The sequence below is a fragment of the Electrophorus electricus genome, chromosome 17 (genome assembly GCF_013358815.1).
Source record: "Electrophorus electricus isolate fEleEle1 chromosome 17, fEleEle1.pri, whole genome shotgun sequence".
Classification (NCBI taxonomy): domain Eukaryota; kingdom Metazoa; phylum Chordata; class Actinopteri; order Gymnotiformes; family Gymnotidae; genus Electrophorus; species Electrophorus electricus.
In genome coordinates, this window is record NC_049551.1 from 6,777,826 (window position 1) to 6,782,825 (window position 5,000).

The following is a 5,000-nucleotide window of genomic DNA, read 5'->3' on the forward strand; positions in this document are numbered from 1 at the left end:
TGTCCCCCGCCACGAGAGCCTCAGAGAGACGTCTCAAGTGCTGTACCAGGGCCATGAGAGTGTTGTCCGGCTGGTTTCTCCCGGTCTCCTGTTTTAGTAATGTCAATATTCTGACCATAACAAAGCCAAACTGGGTGGAAGGTCTCCCAGCTCTGTTCGACGCTTCTTTGAGACACCGTGCCAGATGGGAAGCGAGCTATGAGCTGAGGCCTCAAACTATAGCCTACTCATGCAGTGAGTAGAGGCTCCGCACCAGAAGAACCGGAAGAACTCTGTTTTGGCTCCATTCGGCCACACCGTGAGATGCTGAGCTCAGCGGTGTGGCTTCCGTGGAGCTACAGCAACACGTTCTTAGTACACTTTCCCCTTTAAAAAAGCAACTTTCAAAAAATAACTCCCCTATCGACTCCATAACTGAAAGCAGACAGGCATCTATCCTAGTTAGCGTGCGTCTGTTACAGCAGTGAACCCCAGTTGCGCTGGAGTTGAATGTAGGGGGACAGCTTGACTCCTAAGTGCCCTTGAGCGAGGCAGTTGGCCCGATATACTGATTTAAAAAAAAAGAGCCTCTGACCCTCTGCTGAAAAACCAGACACGATGAACAGCCTGCCGCGAGTGTCCGCCGAACAACTAAATAATGATAAAAAACAATCCATCAGGGTCACTCCCCGAGATGCGGAGTGTCAGGTTTTAAAGGGAAAAGTGAACAGAGCTTTTGCGCGGTGAGAAATTATTCACGACCCTGACATCCTCTGTGGCACCGCAGGCTTGGACAGCCCAGTAATAAACGACCTTGTGCCGTGACGGAATGTGGAGAAGAGATCATGAACGCATGTGCATATACAAAGAAGGCCATGCAGGACGGTTGATGGATGAACGGTCCGCGTGTATTCACAGTGCGGCAGCGAGGCATCCCCTAACCCAGGTCAACGTCTGTGCTGACGCAGCCTAACAAGTGGACAGGACGGAAGATGAACATCACACAGATGTGATGGGCAGTGGATGAGAGACAGGAAGAGAGAGAAAGAGCGCGACAGAGAGCGAGAGAGAGAGAGAATCTAGTGTCAGATCAAGCTGGCTTTCAACCAGAAGCAAATATTTCAGGAACCACATATTTGCAACCAGACCAATGAACTGCTGCTGAAAAGTTTTTTAAATGCTGACTAATTTGTATAAGGATGCATTACAGGGTCTGATCCTTAGAGTCCCTGTTGTGAATAGCACTCAACAAAAGAAAAGGAGAGCAGTTCTGGTGGCTAGGAGTCTCACACACACACGCGCATTCACACACACACACACACACACACACACACACACACACACACACACACAAACAACCCCTGGAACAAGCTACAAAGAAGATGCTGACCAGGCCTGAATTTTTTTCCGTTGTTAGTTTTATCTTACGAGCCAATACGTTTCCTCAGATGAGCCGCCTGTTTCAGCTTGATTCAGTGTGTACAAACTACAGCGCATACACCACAAACACGGCCGGATAGCCACAGCAACAAATTTAACAAATCTACAAACAGGTGCTGTGATATTCGCTTAGACACTTGAAAGCCTGCAGGTGGCTCTGGGGATGCCTTCCTCGGTGGCAGACCTGGATTGAGGCCGAACCACGGGTTCCACGGCCAATCAAAGCTAGCGGTTCATGAATGGCGGAGGAGCTGTAGGCTTGCGAGTCTACCGCGGCTCCGGCTTCGTGGCCAGCACAGTCTGGCGAGTCCATCCCCACTTCTTCACATACATCTGGGCTTGATTGTACTCACATCCCTGTTTCCTGTTAGCAAATCACAGGGCGCGAGCAATCCAAACATTTTTCCTGTCCAAACGCTCAAAGCTGCAATTACATGGAACTCAATCCTTCATCGATGGGAGTGCCCTGTATTTTGTAAACACCACTTGCTGTAAATTTGAAAATATTTTTTTTATATCCTACATCTTCAGTTCTATGCAAAACCTCAGTAGAAAAAAAGTAGAAAAAAAAGTTGTAGTACAATGGCACAGTCTCCATGGCAACAAATTTTATCTTCTATTTCTACAGCTAGCCACACACATTTGTGAGTGTCTGAAACTTTACAGTATTCAGCAGGCTGTCTGTCTGGCAAACCCTTCAGAAGTGTTGCGTTCTCATCAAAGTGGGCGTATTTGTGGCGTTTTTTTTTTTGTTTGTTTGTTTTTTGTCCTGGGCGATTTTCATTCTCCGTCTCAGGAAATAAGCCTCGATGAATGCGCTTACGAATCGCTTGCCTCGATCCTCCTTCCTGTGGCTTCTGCGGCGGTGACGTCCGGATCCAACAGCGATTTCACAGGGGAGCTGAGTGTTGTGGAATCTGGCAGCTCCAGGGCATGGTGCCGGCGCTGAGAAAGCCCTGCTCGCTGCACTGCGCTCCGACGCCCATCTGTCATATCTCGAGCTGTGTACCGTGGCCGTCGTCTGGTTTGTTAGAAGGAAGCAATAAACTTTCTGCGTTCTACGCCCCTCTCTCCACCCTCACGGGGGCAGATTTGTGCCCCTCCGGTGTTCCGTCATGACCAAGACGGTGCTATTGCCTGGAAACCGAGGCTAATGAACCTCAGGCCGTGCCAAGGAGGTGTTTTCACCTGTGTTGACACCGCGCCGGGGTTGACTTAATGAGTCTGAATGCCGAAGAGCGGTGCTACGTACCTGTGAGGAAGGGTCATCTCCAGCGCTGATTAAAGTCTTCCACAGAAACAGCAGGAGTTAAAAATGGAAGAGAGAGCAGAGAAATGTATCTGTGTTGGCCTAAGTAGGCAGCATGCATTATTCATGAGGGTTTTTGCGTGAAGCACGGCCTGCCAGCAAGAGTCTCTTCCTCCTTCCTTTCCTGTTTCTTACTCTTCTCTCTCTCTCTCTCTCTCTCGCTCTCTCTCCTGTCTGCCATCCCCCCCCCCCCAGTATAATACCTGACAGAGAGGACAGAGAAAGAGAGGGAGAGGCAGAAAGCGAAACCTATGAGTCGTGTGGCTTCAGCTGAGTAAGTGGCATTATGGGACGTTGTTCTTTCAGTAGGTGTCCAATTAGAAGGTGCAGTAACAGATCCCCATGCGGTTGGATCAGTGTAAATGGGAGGATGCAGCAGGCTCAGGGGAAGACGCACGCACGCACGTGTGCGACTCTGAACCCTGATTCTACAACCCCACCTGCTCACCCACACTCCTCAGAAAGGGTCTACAACCGTCCACTTCCTGAAAAGCCCCCTCTAATTCATCAGCATTCATTAACTCACGGCATCATGGGAGATGCAAGCCGGCGCCGGGTCCATTTAACTGCCGCCCGCTGGGAGGCGGAACCGCGGGCCTTTATTTCTGCCGCGCTCCGAACCCAATTACAAAGCGGAGCGTGTGCCTCGCCGTATGGGCGCCATTTCCGCCGCACGGTGACGTGCCTTGTACGTTGTGGGCAAACCTCATTATTCCTTTTTGTCTCGCCCCTTCGGCCGTCGTAAAGAACGGCCCGCTGATTCCAGCTCACTCCGGCACCGGAACGCCCGCGGCAGTCAGTGCCGGGGACGGCCGCCGTAATGAAGTCGGAATTTACCTCGCCGCCACTCGGAGCCGGCCAGGAGAAGCAATTAAACATCACACTGAGTTACTCCGGCGAGGGGATAATGGAGCGCTGAACGATGGGGCGCCGGGACCTGGGACTCGCGGTCCATGGCTGATCACGGACTTAATACACCACATTACACTTACTGGTCTAATTCTCCCCCGTCTATTGTTGTGACATTGTCGCAAAGAGAGGAAGAAATGCGTCGGACCCCGGCTACCTCCTCTGAGGCGTGGAGTTATAGCTCCGCTCTAACCCTGGGCTCTCCTCTGCTGGGAGAACGAGGGAAATGGGACGAGGGGCGCAGGACTTCGGCCTCCCTGCCGGGCCTTGCGCGTGGACCCCTCCTGCGGTGGAGCTCTCCCCGGAGGATCAGTGTGTGCCGGTGATTTGATTAGGAGTGGCGTGTTCCAGGGTTCGTTTAATTGAGTGGTGACGTGAAGCCCCCCCCCCCCACACTCCTACCCCATGCCTTCCTGTCCATCAACTTCTAACTCACTCACTCTCTCTCTCTCTCTCTCTCTCTCTCTCTCTCTCTCTCTCTGTCCTTGCAGTCTGTCTCTTGGCGCCGTGTGTAAAATTAGCTCCCCTCACCCCATACGTCTTCAACAACTGTCTCGCAATGGGAGAGAGAGACAGAGAGGGGGAGGTAGCCTAGGAGAAAAAAAAACAAAAACTATAAGCTTTTTTTTTTGGACTTTATTAATGTACTTTTGTTCATCTTAATATGCTGTTCATAGTTTTGTCCTCTCAAAACCTTTCAAAAGTGTGACCAAATTCTTAATACAGCTCAACTAACAGCTGAGAGCTTGCTCCGTAATATCAATGACATTTCTTTAACACTTTTGATTTTCACTAATTGCATTATTAAACAACGCACTGCTTTAGCCTGAGCTTGGCTTCCCATATCTGAATACATTTGGGGGAAAAGGAGAGTCACACGGCAGCGAGAACGTGCAGCAGCCTGCGTGCTGGAGCCTTCGCTCGGTCGTAACCTTTCACAGAGCGGCTGAAAACGATGACCTTTAGCAGGGCCCAAGACCCTGCACACTGCCTGGAGGAAGACGAGCCCCTGACCTTCAGCCTGGCCAGACGCACGCATGCGCACACACGCACGCACGCCTCTGCGTGCACGCACACACGCGAACACAACTTTCAAGCAGACCTGCAGAATCCGAGACGTCCTCGTCTCCCACATCGGTGGGGTTTATCTGCAGAGGTCCGCTAATAGGAGGGTTAGGGTTTATTCAGCTGTCTGGATGAATGACTGATATCAGCATGCTTCATCAGCTACCTCGTGTACGAGGCGCACCGCTGGCCTGATAAGGTTCGTCGCTTACAGGACAGCGTGCTTTTTTTTCTTTTCTCTCTCCCTGCCCAAGTCCTGCCGCCGCGTATGATCCTGGCGAGATAACAAAGAATTCCC

General features: G+C 51.2%; 1 protein-coding gene across 3 annotated transcripts in view; it reads right to left on the minus strand.

Annotated features, from left to right (window-relative positions):
• Positions 1 to 5,000, minus strand: part of cadm2a (cell adhesion molecule 2a) — a 216,319-nt gene that overhangs the window by 52,681 nt on the left and 158,638 nt on the right. The window lies entirely within an intron of this gene.